This window comes from Rattus norvegicus, chromosome 13 (assembly GCF_036323735.1).
Source record: "Rattus norvegicus strain BN/NHsdMcwi chromosome 13, GRCr8, whole genome shotgun sequence".
Taxonomy (NCBI): Eukaryota; Metazoa; Chordata; class Mammalia; order Rodentia; family Muridae; genus Rattus; species Rattus norvegicus.
Window position 1 is genome coordinate 11,862,852 of NC_086031.1, and position 18,797 is coordinate 11,881,648.

The 18,797-nt window shown below is 39.9% G+C and overlaps 1 pseudogene; it reads right to left on the reverse strand.

The window, feature by feature from the left end:
- Positions 1 to 10,913: 10,913 nt before the first annotated feature.
- On the reverse strand, positions 10,914 to 15,590 carry LOC134481615 (disks large homolog 5-like; annotated as a pseudogene).
- Positions 15,591 to 18,797: the final 3,207 nt, after the last annotated feature.

Sequence of the window (18,797 nt, forward strand, 5' to 3'; positions counted from 1 at the left end):
GTACAGGGATGGATGTGGTCACATGGCTTCCTATTTATGTCTGTTGATAGACTGTATTGAGCAGGCCCTAGGTAGGCAGCTGCTGTTGCTATGGGATCACAGTTTCATAGGATATATCATCTCTACAAGTTAGTATTTCATGATTTCTGTGCATTTGCGTGCTGCCCTGGTAACTGGAGCAAAACTTGCAGGAGCCACTTTTTACACTGGCAGATGATAGGAAATCAAACTTAGGTTGAGAGATTTATTTTTTTCCCCATTTTTGTTAATTTGGGTATTTCTTATTTACATTTCAATTGTTATTACATTTCACAGATTCCAGGCAAACATCCCCCTAACCTCTCCCCCTCCACTTCTATGAGGGTGTTCCCCTCACCATCCTCCTCACATTACCTCCCTACCCCTAACATTCCGTTCACTGTGGGGTCAGACTTGGCAGGATCAAGACTTCCACTGGTGCCCTTAGTAGGCTATTCATTGCTACCAATGAAGTAGGAGCCCAGGGTCAGTCCATGTCCATAGTCTTTGGGTAGTGGCTTAGTCCGTGGAGGCTCTTGTTGGTTGGCATTGTTGTTCATATGAGGTCTCCAGCACTTTCAAGCTCTTTCAGTCCTTTCTCTGATTCCTGTTCTCAGATCAGTGGTTTAATGCTGGCATTTGCCTTACTATTGCCATATTCTGGCTGTGTCTCTCAGGAGAGATCTACATCCGGTTCCTGTCAGCCTGCACTTCTTTGCTTCATCCATCTTATCTAGTTTGGTGGCTGTATATGTATGGGCCACATGTGGGCCAGGCTCTGAAAGGGTGTTGATTCTGCCTTTGTTCTAAACTTTGCCTCCCTATCCCTCCCAAGGTTATTCTTGTTCCCCTTTTAAAGAAGGAGTGAAGCATTCGCATTTTAGTCATCCTTCTTGAGTTTCATGTGTTCTGTGCAGCTAGGGTAATTCGAGCATTTGGGCTAATATCCAATTAACAAAGAGTGCATACCATTTGTGCTTTTCTGTAATTAGGTTTCATCACTCAGGATGATATTTTCCAGTTCCATCCATTTGCTTATGAATTTCATAATATCGTTGATTTTGATAGCTGTGTAATATTCTATTGTGTAGATGTACCACATTTTCTCTATCCATTTCTCTGTTGAAGGGCATCTGGGTTCTTTCCAGCTTCTGGCTATTATAAATAATGCTGCTATAAACACAGTGGAGCATGTGTCTTGGTTATATATGTTGGGGCATAATTTGGGTATATGGCAAAGAGAGGTATAACTGTGTCCTCATGTAGTTCAATGTCCAATTTTCTGAGGAACCTCCAGACTGATTTCCAGAATGGTTGTACCAGTTTGCAATCCCAAAAACAATGGAGGAGTGTTCCTCTTTTTCCACATCCTTGCCAGCATTTGCTGTCACCTGAGTTTTTGATCTTAGCCATTCTGACTGGAGTGAGGTGAAATTTCAGGGTTGTTTTGATTTGCATTTCCCTTATGACTAAAGACATTGAACATATCTTTAGGGGTTTCTCAGCCATTCGGCATTCCTCAGCTGTGAATTCTTTGTTTAGCTCTGAACCCCTATTTTTTTAGGGTTATTTGTCTCCCTGCAGTCTAACTTCTTGAGTTCTTTGTATATTTTGGATATAAGCCCTCTATCAGTTTTAGGATTGGTAAAGATCTTTTCCCAATCTGTTGGTTGTCCTTTTGTCCTAACTACAGTGTCCTTTGCTTTACAGAAGTTTGCAGTTTTATAAGATCCCATTTGTCGATTCTTGATCTTAGAGTATAAGCCCTTGGTGTTTTGTTCAGGAAATTTTCTCCAAGGCCCATGTGTTCAAGATGCTTCCCAACTTTTTCTTCTATTAGTTTGAGTGTATCTGGTTTGATGTGGAGGTCCTTGACCCACTTGGACTTAAGTTTTGTATAGGGTGATAAGCATGGATTGATCTGCATTCTTCTTCATAGTGACCTCTTGTTGAATCAGTACCATTTACTGAAAATGCTATCTTTTTTCCATTGGATGGTTTTGGCACCTTTGTCAAAAATCAAGTGACCTATGTGTGTGGGTTCATTTCTGGGTCTTCAATTCTATTCCACTGGTCCTTCTGTCTGTCTCTGTACCAGTACCCTGCAGTTTTTTATCACTATGGCTCTGTAATACTGCTTGAGTTCAGGGATAGTGATTCCCCCAGAAATGCTTTTATAGTTGATGAAACTTTTAGCTATTCTGGGCTTTTTGTTATTCCAGATGAACTTGGAAGTTGTTCTGTTTAACTCTCTGAAGAATTGGATTGGTATTTTAATGGGGATTGCATTGAATCTGTAGATCGCTTTTGGTAAAATGGCCATTTTTACTATATTAATCCTGCCTATCCATGAGCATGGGAGATCTTTCCATCTTCTGAGGTCTTCTTCAATTTCTTTCTTCAGAGGCTTGAAGTTCTTATCATACAGATTTTTTTTACATGCTTGGTTAAAATCACACTGAGGTATTTTATATTATTTGGGACTATTATGAACGGTGTTTTTTCCGTTATTTCTTTCTCGGCTTGTTTCTCTTTTGTGTAGAGGAAGGCTACTGATTTGATATAATTTTATACCCATCCATTTTGCTGAAGTTGTTTATTAGGTTTAGTAGTTCTCAGGTGGAAATTTTGGGATCAGTTAAATATACCATCTACAAATAGTGATATTTTGACTTCTTCTTTTCTTCCCTTTGATTTACTTTTCTTGTCTGATTGCTCTGGCAAGAATTTCAAGAACTATATTAAATAAGTAGGGAGAGAGTGGGCAGCCTTTTCTAGCCCCTGATTTTAGTGGGATTGCTTCACGTTTCTCTCCATTTAGTTTAATGCTAGCAACTGGTTTGCTGTATATGGCTTTTACTATGTTTAGGGATGGGCCTTCATTTCCTATTCTTTCCAGGACTTTTATCATGAAGGGGTGTTGAATTTTGTCAAATGATTTCTCAGCATCTAATGAAATGATCATGTGGTTTTGTTCTTTCAGTTTGTTTATATAATGGATCATGTTGATGGTTTTCCATGTATTAAACCGTCCCTGCATGCCTGGTATGAAGCCTACTTGATCATGGTGGATGATTGTTTTGATGTGCTCTTGGATTTGGATTGCCAGAATTTTATTGAGTCGATATTCATAAGGGAAATTGGTCTTAAGATCTCTTTCATTGTTGGGTCTTTGTATGGTTTAGGTATAAGAATAATTGTGGCTTCATAGAAGGAATTCTGTAGTGCTCCATCTGTTTCAATTTTGTGGAATAGTTTAAATAGTATTGGTATGACGTCTTCTATGAAGTCTGATAGAATTCTGCACTGAACCCTTCTGGACCTGGGCTCTTTTTGGTTGGGAGATCTTTAATGACTGCTTCTATTTCCTTAGGAGTTATGGGGTTTTTTAACTGGTTTATCTGTTCCTGATTTAACTTCAGTACCTGGTATCTGTCTGGGAAATTGTCCGTTTCCAGCAGATTTTCAAGTTTTATTGAACATAGGCTGTTGTAATAGGATCTGATGATTTTTTGAATTTCCTCTGATTCTGTAGTTATGTCTCCCTTTTCATTTCTGATTTTGTTAATTTGGACAGACTCTCTGTGTCCTCTCATTAGTCTGGCTAATGGTTTATCTATCTTGTTGACTTTCTCCAAGAACCAACTTTTGGTTCCTGCCTTCTACTCCTCCTGGGTGTGTTTTCTTCTTTTTGTTCTAGAGCTTTGAGGTGTGCTGTCAAGCTCCTGACATTTGCTTTCTCATGTTTCTTTCTGCTGGCACTCAGCTCTATGAGTTTTCCTCTTTACAAAGCTTTCATTGTGTTCCATAAGTTTGGGTATGTTGGACTTTAATTTACTTTAAATTCTAAGAACCAGGTTATTGTTGAGTAGAGCATTGTTCAACTTCCATGCATATGTGAGAGTTCTTCCCTTATTGTTATTGAATTCCAGCTTTAGTCCATGGTGGTCTTATAAGATGCATTGGATTATATCTATCTTTCTGTATTTGTTGAGGTCTGTTTTATGACCAGTTATATGGAAAGTTTTGGAGAAAGTACCATGACGTGGTGAGAAGAAGGTGTATCCTTTTGTTTTAGGATAGAATATTCTATAAATATCTGTAAAGTCCATTTGGTTCATGACTTCTCTCAGTCTGTCTATGTCTCTTTAATTTCTCTTTCCATGATCTCTCCATTGATGAGAGTGAGGTGTGGAAATATCCTACTATTATTGTGTGAGGTGCAATGTGTGCTTTGAGATTTAGTAAGTTTTTTTTTTTTATGTATATAGGTGCCCTTGTATTTGGTGCATAGATATTAAGGATTGAGAGTTCATCTTGTTGGATTTTTCCTTTGATGAATATGAAGTGTCCTTCCTTATCATTTTTGATGACTTTTAGTTGAAAATGGATTTTATTTGATATTAGAATGGCTACTCCAGCTTGCTTCTTCAGACCACTTGCCTGGAAATTTCCAGCCTTTCACTCTGAGGTAGTGTCTGTCTTTGTCTTTGAGGTGTGTTTCCTGTAGGCAGCACAATTCTGGGTCCTCATTGCATATACAGTTTTTTAATTTATGTCTTTTTATTGGGGAGTTGAGATCATTGATATTAGGAGGTATTAAGGAATAGTGATTATTGCTTCCTTTTATATTCATATTTGGATGTGAGATTATGTTTCTGTGCTTTTCTTCTCTTTGTTTTGTTGCCAAGACAATTAGTTTCTTGCTTTTTCTAGGGAGTAGCTTGTCTCCTTATGTTTTGCTTTACCATTTATTATCCTTTGTAGCTGTGGATTTGTAGAAAGATATTGTGTAAATTTGGTTTGTCATGGAATATCGTGGTTTCTCCAACTATGTTAATTGATAGTTGTGCTGGATACAGTAACATGGCATTTGTGTTCTCTCAGGGTCTGTATGACATCTGTCTAGGATCTTTTGGCTTTCATAGTCTCTGGTGAGAAATCTGGTGTTATTCTGATAGGTCTGCCTTTATATGTTACTTGACATTTTTCCTATACTGTTTTTAATATTTTTTCTTTGTTTTGTGCATTTGGTGTTTTGACTATTATGTGACAGGAGGACTTTTTTTCCTGGTCCAATCTGTTTGGAGTTCTGTAGGTTTTTGTATGTTTATGGGCATCTTTTTCTTTAGGTTAGGGAAGTTTTTTTCTATGATTTTGTTGAAGATATTTACTGGTCCTTGAGCTAGGAGTCTTCACTCTCTCCTATACCCATTCTCCTCAGGTTTGATCTTCTCATTTAGTCCTGGATTTCCTGTATGTTTTGGACCAGTAGCTTTTTCTGTTTTACATTAACTTTGACAGTTATGTTGATGATTTCTGTGGAATCTTCTGTTCTTGAGATTCTCTCTTCTATCTCTTGTATTCTGTTGGTGATGCTTGTATCTACGGCTCCTTGTCTCTTCCTTTGGTATTTTATATCCACTTTTGCTTCCTTTATTTCTTCTATTTCCACTTTTAATTCCTTCACCTGTTTGATTGTGTTTTCCTGGAATTCTTTCAGGGATTTTTTGATTTCTCTCCATAGGCTTCTCCTTGTTTATTTATGTTTTCCTGCATTTCTCTAAGGGAGTTCTTCATGTCTTTTTTGAAGTCCTCCAGCATCATGATCAAATGTGATTTTAAATCTAGATCTTGCTGGTGTGTTTGGATATTCAGTGTTTGCTTTGGTGGGAGAATTGGCCTCTGATGATGCCATGTAGTCTTGGTTTCTGTTGCTTGGGTACCTGCACTTGCCTCTTGCCATCAGGTTGACTCTCGTTTTATATTGTTCTGCTGTTTCTGACAGGGGCTAGACCATCCTATAGGCCTGAGCTTCAGGAGTGCTGTAGAACTGTTTTCCTGTTTTCTTTCAGGCAGTTATGGGAACACAGTGTTCTGCTTTCGGGCTTGTAGTCTTTACTGTCTACTGGTCTTCAGCTCTTCCTGTGGGCCTGTGTCCTGAGTCCACCCAGCAGGTCGCTTGGAGGAGAAAAGTTGGTCTTACCTGTGGTCCCGCATCTGAAATTGCACGTGGGGTTCTGCTTTTGAGGTCTCTGTGAGCCTGGCAACCAGGAGGGCCTGCGCCACCTTTTTCCTTAGCCACCAATGGCGTTAGGTGTTTTTCTCTGCAGTCAGAAATCTGGTTTCCTAGGTGTGCCTGCCCCTCTGAAGGTCTAGCTCTTCCTCCCAGTGGATTTGGGTGCAGAGAACTGTTGACCAGGTCCCTTCAGGTCCGGGCAGTGTCTGGATCGCAGAGGACATGCTGCTTGAGTGCCTGTAACCATGTTCTTTTCATTCATTCATCATTCAGTCTTCTGAGGGGAAGAGAGGTTAGTCCTTGTTAGACCTATGAACTCAGGCTCTGTGCTGAAAGCTTGACAATTTCATCATTACCATATTAAGCAGATGATCTCACACTTCGGGTTGCAACTCCTTCACAAGCTTAACCTAAGACCATAGAAAAATGCGGTTACTTATCTCACGAATTAAAATAATAGCAAAATTAGTTAAGAAGCAACAGTGGAAATAGTTTTGGGTTTGGAGCAGATCACCATATCATGAAAAAACATGTCAAATTGCTGAAACATTAGGAGGTTGAAGAACTACTGCTCTAAAGAGTCAATATGTGACTTAAAATCTTGCATTCTTTCTGTCCCCTCTTCCACAATTTTCCATAAGCATTACAGATACATCAGATGTGGTTGTGTAACCCAGGAATTTATTACCTCATTTATCATAGGTTGTGGATCTTTGTAATAGTCTCATATTTTGCAAAAACAAATGTTTTGGATGAAGGTGAGAGATATATTCCTCTGTAGTATAAAAATAATTATTTAGAAATCATAAAGAAATTATATTGGTTTAGGAAACTGCCAATTGCCGGTTCTTTTCTACAGTTCGTGATATTTCCAGTCATGGGTAGTTTGATAGGTTTATAACATAAGAATGAATGTCCTACTTTTGAGTGGGCCTTAATTCCAATTAGACAACTGTCAGTTATCCCAATGGCAAAAGTCTCCCTATTGAACTTTGTGGATACCTTTCTGGTCCTGTCATGCTTGTGCTTCACAAATTTGCAGCTGTGTAAGATTTCTAGTTGCTCCTTTCCAATGAGAACTTACCTAACACTTTCTCAAAAAATGTGACCCATTTCTCAGGGAGGAGACTTCTTGGTTTGTTCTGGATTGATATTTCCAAGTCCAGTGTCTAAAGTTTCTGGTGCCTTGAGTGATAGGTCTTACCTTCTAATTCTGGAAGGAAGTCAATGGCAATATTTATTTCTTTGAAGTCTCTTATATTCCTCTGAGGAACAGTTAGAGAAGAGATTTCTCATGCCAAGCCTTAGTGATTTCATGATATGATCCCTGGCTCTTAGGGGAGCATTATTGCCCCAAGTGCATAACTTTATTTAAACTATCTATCTGTATATCTATATATTGATATTATGTACAATTTAACTATACATCATGTATGGCTCCTTATGTATTCTCTAACATCTGTAGTGATATTTATGTTCCCCCTCATCCATATTTCCCACAGGAAACTCTTCTTTCCCATTCCACCAACTTACAACTTCCCACCATTCTTGCTGTTTGCACCTCTAGGTCAAGGCATGAAACCAATTCTTTAGCTTTGTGTTCATTTCCTCTATTTACAGAAAGCACTGTGACCATCTCCATCTGCTGCCTTCTTTACTTATTGACATACTTTTCTTTTTCACAAAAAAACTACAATTTGAGACCTCACAGATTGTACTTATTTCTTATTATTTTGTCTTTTTTCTTTTGTTTCTTTTAATCTTTGTTTTCTTATTTTATGTGCTTTTTTATTGGATTTTTTTTACATTTCATATGTTATTCCCTATCCTATTTTCCCATCCATAAGCCCACTATCCCTCCATGTTCCCCGTCTTTTATAAGCATGCTCCCCCTCCCTAAACACCACCCATTCCTCCCTCTCCTACTTGACATTCCCCTACACTGGAGGTTTCTTTCCATTGGTGCCAAACATGGTCATCCTCTGCTACATATGTAGCTGCAGCCATTGGTCAGTCCATGTCTAACCTTTCAGTAGTGCTTTACTCCCTGGGATTCTGGTTCATTGGCAGTGTTGTACTTAAGGGTTTGCAATCCCCTTTACCTCCTTCCAGACTTTCTCTAATTCCTTCAATAGGGACCCAATTCTCAAGTCGATGGTTTGCTGCTAGTGGTCACCTCTGTGTTTGTCTTGGTTTGACTGAGCCTCTCAGGAGACTTGTATATCAGGATCCTTTCATATGTGTGTGTGTGTGTGTGTGTGTGTGTGTGTGTGTGTGTGTGTGTGAATATGTATGTATGTATGTATGTATGTATGTATATATGCATGTATGTATGCATGTATGTGCTGGATCCCCACTTAGGGCATGACCTGAAAGGACATTCCTGCATTCTCTGCTCCAAACATTGTCTCCATATTCCCTCCCATGAATATTTTTCCCCCATTTAAGAAGGACTGAATAAACCACACTCTAGTTGTCTGCTCCTTGAGTTTCTTGTATTCTGTGGATTGTACTGTGGGTAATTTGAGCTTTTGTGCTTGTATGCACTTATCACTATGTATATACCTTGAGTGTTTATTTGTGATTGGTTTTCCTCACTCAGGATGACATTTTTTAGTTTCATCCATTTACCTGCAAATTTCATAATTTCACTGTTTTTAATAGCTGAGAAGTACTCAATTTTGTAGATGTACCACATTTCTGTAACCATTCCTCTCTTGAAGGAAATCTGGGTTCGTTGCATCTTCTGGGTGACTGGATTTCAGCTCTAGGCTCAGGCAGAAACCTGATGGGTCCTGCACCTGACTGCTCCAAGGTCCCTGTCCCTAGGGCTCACAGATGTCTCTAGGCAATTTCCTCTGGGTAAGACATATTAGCAGAAAGTAGTTGTCTCCTCTGAGTTTTCAGGAATATCTGGACTTCTGAGGGTCCAACACTTCCTCCCACAGGATTCAGGGGCAGGGAGCTGTGGTACTCAATCAGTTCATTTCCTGATCCAACAAGAAACCAGCAGGTTCCTCCAGGTGGTTCCTCCTATTATTCCTGTACTCCGAGGTCCTTTGTAGTTTCCCCTGGGGCTGGGAATGTGTGAAGAAGTGGGCAGAAGTGGTGATCTGTCCTAAGGTCTCAGGATTATCTGCATTTCTGGGAGTTCAGCTCTGTCAGCCAAAGTATTTCACAAGGTTTTTATTTGTATTTATGTGTTCAATCTCTCTCTCTCTCTCTCTCTCTCTCTCTCTCTCTCTCTCTCTCTCTCCATGTGTTACCTTACATAGTGCACATTCTTCCCAGAGCAAGAATAAATTGAATTTTAATGAAAATACACCAATCATAGAATGGAGGGAGGGAGTTGTCTGGAACTTGGATACTAGAGTGCCTTAAAATCCCATTTACAGACCCTACTCTTGTAGGAGGCTTTACTTCATTTGCAACGGAATTCCTTATATTCTTGCTCTACAGAACAGAGGAATAGATTGCGAACTAGGGCTTTGAGCAGATTGGGCAAATACTGTAAAAATGAATTACATCCAGAGGCTGGAAACCTATTTATCTTCTACAACAATTACAGGGCAGGTAGTAAGAAGGCAGTCACCTGACAATGTGGCCATCTTAAGATTGAGACTTGACAATGGCTCTCAAACTGCTCAGAAGACCAGAAATGTTTTGATATATGGGAAGTAAAAGAAGGACCCACCTACTGCACTGTACTTTACTGACCCCTTATTCGGGTAAGTGCTGATATGAACTATTGTCTCACGTCACAAGGGCCATTTAAAAAAATCAAAGATATTGTATGCATCTGGTAGCATTAACAGAAAAAAAACACACACTGTTGTGAACACTGGGACATGAATATACTTAGCAAGACACTGGCCTCTTCCAGGTTCTATGATAGTCAAGGAGACTCCCAAATGCAGTAATATTGTGATACTGTGATGTAATTCTAGTTATAACTAGTTTCTATCATGATAAGGATGGCTCTCTTTCTGTGGCAGAGTCAGCACTTAATGACTACCGGACCTAAGCCAGAGAGTAACAAAAGCCTCTACCCTGCTTCTGTAGCTGATGAGATTTTCAAAGCCCTGGAATGACAGCACTTGTTTTTGGATATACTAGATAATTTTTTCTACACTTTAACTCTCTGAGTCACTTCCAGTCTCACTACGTCAGATCAATTCCTTAAATTGGAAAACAGTGACCTGAAAAAAATACCTTCTCAATATACTCCCAGATCTGCCATGGCAAAAGGGCAACTTGAACTGTCCCTCCTAGCTTCTTGGCTTGCACAGGCATGCTATCTAAAAGAAACATGTATACACAGCTTCAGTCTCCATTCACTAAGGATGCTCTCAAAACTCACAAAACTGCTTAGGTTAAGACAGTTTTCTTGCTATGTTTCAAGAGGATTAATTATGCCAATCTGGCCTACAGGAGTCAATTTTCTCTACTGTATTTTATCAGATACGCATAATATATATTTTCAACATAGACCAAGAGCTAAAAGACCTGATCTAATATTGAAAGTCATTGATGCTGGAAGATGATCCTAACTCTCAATGAGCAGTAAGTACACCAGATCACTGCATGCATACCTAGCAGTCTGAGACACTGATCATGCACAACTCAAACAACTGTACATATACATCTCCTGATATCTCTCCACCTAATTGGAGGTGAGCCTGTTCACCTAACACAGCACATGCCCTGGAAGGACAAAAGCCACCTGCAGGAGTTGTGGTGATGACTCACAGGTTAGGGCTTCTGCTGCTTTCTTGGAATAACTACATGGGGCTGAACAATCTTTTAGAACAGGGAATATGATTCCTTCTTTTGAAATCTAAGAGAATTGCACTCAGTAGGGGCCATAGACATACAGTAGAAAAACATCCTTTGACATGAATGTTAAAATAAATCTAATGGGCAACACAAAAACACAGCAAATGTATGGTCAAGGGCAACAGCTTTTATCAAAACCTATTTCTTAACTTGCCTTGGAAACTCATTATGTCTTGGTTAATATTGATGCTCTATTGCAAGAAAAATTGAAGCCCATGGTTCTCAATTAGGATCACTTCTATATTCCTTTATGATTGTTGTCATATCCTCAGCAGCTGGACAGCAATGACTCCATATTACTCAGTATCTGATGGACACGGTCAATAATGAAAGTGTGTTGTAGACAGATATATATTACGATTACCAAAACCCATGGCTTCATGGACAAAGTATGGTAGTGATTACATCGTTTATTGTGTGTTCATGGAATAAGGCTCATTATGGTAACAAACGACACTATTACTGTTTGTATCCCTTAGTGGCTTTGAAATCACTAGTTAGAGCAGGCTGCGAGGAACATTTGGGAATCCATCTGTAGTTGTGAGTTCTAGGACTACAGGAGGGGACAAAAGCCTTAAATAAGGAAGATGGCATTCAGAGTCAAGAGTTACAAATCAATTTTTATTCATAAGCAATACAATGTTCAAAAATCAGGCTTTTAATGGACAATTTACAGAAAAGTCTTATCAAAAATGAAAAACTGGAACAATTCCATATAACTAATTTTAACATGAAGAAAAACTAAACAAGTAAAAAATTATTCAATGAAGACCATAAGAAAAAATGTTTCTACACAGCTGCCTCTTACTAACCATCTAGAAGCACAGTACTGGAGCCTGTTTCTCTCCATAACACTTGATGACAAGACAGTAAACTCAGTGTTCCCTGAAGTTGTGGTGTCAGTTCATGAAAGGTTTTAATTCCTCAACCGGAAAAGCTGGCTTACAGATACATAAAGTTATGGTCTCTTAACACTGATGAAATGACCTAAGAGGAAGAATATTCATCTAAAAGTGCTTTATCTGTTGGTCAGCAGGGAATTCCTGAGAAAGCAACTCATTCTTCAAGAGGCTATCTTCCTGGAATGTGTCCAATCCAGCTCTCTTACAGATTTGAGACATGGGAGAAGAAAGCAGTTATTGAAACACAGATTTGTTAGGGACATGCATGCCACCTGTCAGATTGCTGGCTCTTAACACCTCAGTTGTATTTTCTAGTCAATATTGAACTTTACCTCAAATCCTGGCTGCTAACCCTAGAGGCACGGGAAGACATCCACAAACCCTCACAGAAACGTGGGCTGACAAGCTGCTACTCAGACTTCCTCCAGTGGAAATCAAGAACAGGGCAATGGAAGAATACCTCACTGGGTTGCAGGAAGAAAGAAGAAGGCCACATGCCACCCAGGTCAAACACACAAACAAGCACACAGTTGACAGTTGCACTTGGTTTTTATCCCTGGATGGTGCTTTCAATTTAGGAAGATGTATGATACCTGCATGACCTTTTTCCCAGGCCCTAGAATTTCTTCAAATTTCTGCATTACATCCAGTCTATCTAAAGTGCATGCTGTAATATAACATGTTATTCAGCTGTCACCATTACTAGACTGCAGTTCAAAAAGTGTAGCAAGGTATACTTGCCAATTATTCAGTTCCTCACAGGTGCCTAACTTCCCAGGACACATGTGCATAGACAGAGCAATAAAAATCTATAATAAATGAGGTGGTTGGCTGGTTCGAGTGTAATTAGGAAGGTGGTAAGGGATAGAAAATATGTATCAAACTGGCCAGTGGTATCAGACAATGTTAATATGACTCAGCTGCTTGTCCCTAGGGTAATTTGTTGGGTCCGCGGGTTGCTGGTCTTCTCCTGTTTGTCATTATTTCCAAGGTTCAAGTCAAGGAGGTAGTTCTATAGAACTGCACAATCAAGCTGTGCCACGTTGCTCTCCTGCTTCAATGTGACCAACTTCTTTTTTATGACTCTCTTCTCCATCTGGATCCGGCTGTGCAGGTTGCTGGAAAAACACTCTGCATAGTAAGATCCTGTAGTTTCTTCCATCCATTCCTACTACCAAGTCTCACTAATGCCACTAAGACCCAGAAACCCATAAAGATTACAAAGAATAAATATAGATACCTATAAGGCTCCTGCACAAATAGCCAACTAAAAAGTGATGGAAGAATATGTTGTTTCTGCTGCTCAAGCACCATTAAGGTTATATGTCTCTTCAAAAGAACAAGGTATCTACATCTATTCATGACATCACAATGTATGGGGCAATGTCTATTAGTAGCAAGCAAATACCCTCAAAGAAGGTCAGTAGAACCAAGGGGTGGTCATGTTTAGCATGTCGTCCACCACAATCTGGTCTGTAAAACAGAGCCTGAGCCCAGAGGCCCATGTCAACCTAATAACCCCTCGTGACCTGTATCACTACTGTTCTATGTAAAACGTTCTGAAGTTGCCTAGACAGTGCTGGGTTGAGGAAGAATCTATTATGCAATTGACTAGAGAGACCAAGAGTCCCAAAGCACACTTATGATTAAAAAGCAGAAGAGATGCAACCAGAGCTGAAGACTCTCTAATCCAGAACAAAGAGAGATAGAAATGGCCATTCCACAATTGACATCCTTTCTGACCAGTGCTCACTGATAGAAGTTATTCTCCTTCTTGAGCTACAGTAAATTTTGAGGGAACTCAATGTTCTCTAACTATAAGTTGTGTACTAAGGACATGACATTCTTCTCCTTTATTTTCAATTTGTCATAAAATGGGTTTGGCCTAAAGTAGGGCCTGTACACAGTAAGATAAAGCTCAATGAACATGGGCTCTTAGGAATACCTGAACATAGGATGGGCACTGTACTAGCTCAGCTCTGGAAGAACACTTTCTGTATTCTATAAAACGGGAACTTCTTCAGCTTTGGAAACTTATTATTTTGGGCCCAGGACAGCAGAAGTTACGAATCCAGAAGGAGGGTGCCAAGGTTCCCTGTGTTTAATCAGGGGGACTGGATAGGTAGTCAAACAAGTTCTGCTCTCATGAGCCTAAGGCACAGCTCTTTGTCCTCCAGAAACCTAGGACTTCATTTTTCTTATTTTTAAACAGGAATTCTACATCCTGAATAACTAATACTGTAGAGTCACACATTACACATAATTCTGGAAATGTGACCAGATATTGCCACAACTTTATAATCTGCCAGAGCTTTACCAGTGAACAGACAAATGTGACCATGGAGGAAAAGAACCATGCTGTTTAAAGGGGAGCTTTGAAAACTCTTCACTCACCTCTCCATAAAAGTGTCATACAGGTAAATGATGAGGGCAAAACACAGACCTGTGGATTCCAGGGTTGGAGGAATTTACAAACATAGAAAAGATGTACATATGCATGTGCGTGTATGCTCACACAGACACAGACAGGGACACACCAACAAAAAGAGAAAAGTAAACAGAGTGAGAGAGTTGAAAGAGAGATAAATATGGAAAAAGAGAGCACAATGAAATCAGAAGTAATACAGGCAACATTACAGTCTCAGATTATAATGTACACCATCCAAAAGGTCAGGAATGAGCATCAGGCCTTCTTAATGAGCATTTGAGTTGAACAATGTGGGTCCAGTCCTCTTAGGCTGCTATCAGGAGACTCTAGCACTCGTTTTACTGTGAGGCAAGTACGAAGCCTCTTCACAAACTCAGTACCTAGAACCTCACAGAGGCACCACCTGTCAATAGTTTGCTAAATGCACACTGGTAACTCACTCTTCCCTGCCTCTATTCTTATATTTTTCACTAAGAACAGAAGATAAGTGTTTCAGTTTGAGGAAGCCGAGTAGTCCATTTCCTTTCTCACCACTGACAAAACTTCAGGTTCTATCTCTCCTCTGAGAAGTATATTGGGACATGAATTTGAGCACAGGTATGTTCTGGAGTCACAACTTTCTAGAACTCACAATCTTAAAAGGATGAGATGAGGGTGACAGAGCAGGCCCATGACTGAAACCACACGGTTTGGAACAATGCAGACCTCTTTTTCATGGATCCCTCCATTACATAGAGCAGGCAATCTCTCAGTTCATTTCTATACTTGGAAACAAACTGCAATTCTCTAATAATCCTCTCCTCTTCCTTCTTGTACTGCTCCTTGCTTAGGACAGTTGCAGGGGTAGATGTCTTTTTGACAGCCTCTGTAGGTAGAAGAACTGATGGGAACCTGGATTGGGAGAATTCATAGCCTCCAGATATGCCACTGAGGCCCAAAGACAGGCAGAACATGCCTGGAATCTAGTGTGACCACAAAGAGTTTGGTCCAGGCTGGAGAAGCCTGGGGATCTCAGCTTTTCCATCACTCTATAGAGACCAGGAGATGTCAGCACCCAACTGTTTCCTCTGCCTCCCTGCACATGCTTTTGAATGCCGCAGAGATGGCTACTCCTGGATTATCAACTGCTCATGGTCCAACTTGACTTCCGAGCCCTAACTCTTTTGTTTATAGAAGGCAGATGACAAATTCAACATCAATACATACTGAAGTGCTTAGAGATGATCAGATCTTTTATCCTGTTACTCCACGCACATATTTTGGATTAAAAAGCCACACATGGAGGGGGAAAATGATCAGGAATTTCTCCTACTGTAACACCAAACATCACAGAAGTATCCAATCAGTGTCTTGGTACAACTCTAATATTTTTGGGGACTCTAGAAAATGACCGCCACCCGCCACCCACAAGCTCTGATTAAAAAAAAAAAATCTTTGACTGGCCCTCCCAGTGTAAAAGGGGTCAGGGAAGTTCTAAAAAATTCTAATTGCCAGGACCAAAATTATCTCCCAGTTCCTACACTCAGATATCCAGTGACTGTAAAGGAGCAGTGTCAATGAAGTGTATTGATGTCCTGCCCCAAATTCAGATAAGTTAGGCACTCCATGGGTACTGATGGTCTTATTAAACCCAAAACACCATCACCAGTGCACTATAAAGGTAAAGACAAAAAGTATACAATTTTACAGTCTTGTGATTGCTCTAATCTTCCTTAGGGGATAGAGAATATCATCTTCTGAAAACCTTGATTTCAAGAAATAAAATCATCGAAAATCATTTATTTTGCAGAGGCTTCTGTTCTTGTGCCCCATTGCTAGAAAGGTCAGCTCAAGTCCATCCCTGAGAGGGTGCTCCACATACCTTGCCCAGCACATACCGCATATTCCCCAGGACTACCTCCTTCCTCTTCCATTACTATGATTTGAAAGTCCACATTCCTCTGCCTTCACTCTTCTCTCTCCACATTCTACCTTCATCCTACCCAACCGCCTGCGCAATTGGTTAAACATTACTGTGAATGAATCCTTGATACAGTGACTAAGAGACCTTAGTAAACTGCTTGTTACTACAACACTGGTGACATCACAGGAGAACCCAGAACTCTCAGGAGAAAATAGAATGTCCAAGGAGGAAGTGCTGATGTCCTGGGGATGAGAATTTGCCTCCCTGCTTACATTCACCCTGTGCTTACCAAAAACTGAGGGATCCTTTCCAGTAGACTTTCCTGGGGCTTATCCACAGAGTACCTCCTGCTTCCAAATCTAGATTTGTTTTAGACTTGATTGGATAATACCTAAGTAATTCCAATGTATCTAAATGAGTGTTTCCTTTGCAAACCCTGCCCAGTATTGCTCCATTCTAACTCAAATTCTCCTCATTCTGCAGTATTAGCCATTAAAATCTGAGATATCACACCTGTTTTTATGTGCAGCCAAAAAGTTCTCCTGTCTCATCATGTACAAGTGCATGAAATCACATCCAGCAATAGCCTGCCGTATAGGAGTCTATGTGGGCTTTGTTAGGGGGTACAGTGATGAAGCCTTGTGCTTAGCATTAGTGGGAGAACTGGACTCTGATGATCCCAAGTATTCTTGGTTTCTGTTGCCTAGGTTCTTGGCTCATGCTTCTCTCCATCAGGTTTTCTCTGGTCTTTGCTTCTCCTGCTCTGTCTGACAGTGGTTTGATCTTCAATTAAGTCTATGTGTCAGCACTCCTGTACTCCTGTTCTCTCTCAGCTCTATCTGGGAATGGAGTGATACTCTTTGGAATTTTGTGTCTAAAGACTCCAAAGTTAAAAAGGAGCAGAAAGTTTGGTCTTACCTTTGCCCCAAGGTACATAAGATGTGCTCCTAGTGAATGGCTTTCGGCTCTTGGTGTTGGCAGAAACCAGAAGTGTCCAGTCCCTGACCACTCTGAGTTTCCTGTATCCAAAGAACTTTAGGCAGATTCCTCTTTGGCCAGCAATGTAAGACGAAGTGCCAGTCTCCCCTGAGAAATCAGGATTGTCCACATTTCTGCGAGTCTAGCTCTCTCCCCCAGAGGTTTTGGTACAGAGAGTTGTGGGAGAGGTTCAGCTCTGGGAACAGGCAGAAACCTGAATTATCCAGTCCCAGATGCCTTCTGTCTTTGTGTGTCCTGAGGCCATGAGTCTGGTTTGTTGGAGTAGAAGAGTTGGTCTGACCTCTGCCCTCAGGTGTATGGGTGCTTCTGGTCCCTGGCTTTTGGCTTTCCTGTCAGGCCATTATTATTTTTGGTACATACCACTGACATCTAGGCTCTACAGAATTTTTAAAGACAGAATAACAGTGGAAGAGAATTTATTTCATTGTTGCCTGCATGAAAAGGTAGCAGACTTCTCAGCTCCCCTATATTTGTTGGAATCTCTTGGATGGCATGCACAAGATGTTGAGGGTTTGAGTGTTGTTTCAGTTTCAGCTCTTCTGTAGGTCTTTTTAACTGCAAGGATAAATGAAATGAGAATTTCTGATAAGAGAAGTAAGGAAAATACAGGACAGAAGGTAAAAACTCCCTATGACATCATACCCACGGGGACATGAAGGTGAAGTAATACTTTCCCTAGCTTTATTTTATAGATAATGAAGACATCCTACTACTAAATGAGGGGAAACCAGAGATGGTATACATTTCTCATTATAAGTCAGGAGCTTCTCTTGTTTCACACCCCTTAGTGGAAATCACCATCAACCTATTAGCCTTACATCTTGACTTGTAAGAGCAGTATATTTTCAAAAATCTTAATAGAATTATTTTCAAGTTCAGTAGCATTACCTATGTAACAGAAAAATATGTGAAGCCATGTGTGTGATACTATTGTTTGGATAAAACTAGAACAGTACACAAAAATTGACAGCATCTCTTATCAAGAAATAAAAATAGACATGATGTGGACAAAGCCTGATTACCTCACTTCCGGCTCAGCACCCACATGATGGAAAAACAATACCTGCAAGTATTACCTTGATTTCTGCATGCCAACTGAGTCAACAACACACACAGACCCAGACACATACACACATACACACACACACACACACACACACACACACACGCACACTACTAATAACCAAAGAACAAGACAGAGAATATGCAAATAATAAAGGTCAGGTTTCCATTCTCTAAATGTATGAAGATTTTAGCTACTCTTTCAGATACACTGGCTAGAGTTTGATGGCACCTGTATAAAGGATAAACTATTTCCTTTTCCATTATATCATTAGTGGTAGAAAAGTAGGTCTCTTAAGGCAGTAGCTGTGAATGATACATTCTTCTCTGCTTTCCACTAAACAACTGCCTGGTAGATTCTTTCATTTAATGCAGTTGTGAAAATTTAAATGACAGTTATTTTAATTCCCTGTATATTTAAAGCTACTAAAAGTTTTCTAAGTCTAAGTTTTCAAATTAATTTACCACATTTGTGTGAGAATGAATTGAGCTGAAGAGTGTGTGTAAGGTCATTCACCATTAGCCTGACCCATTACAGCAAACATTACCTCCATACTTACATTCAACTCTTAAGACAATAATCACCATGGATTTTTTTTTACTATAAACCAATACAGTAAAATGCATACT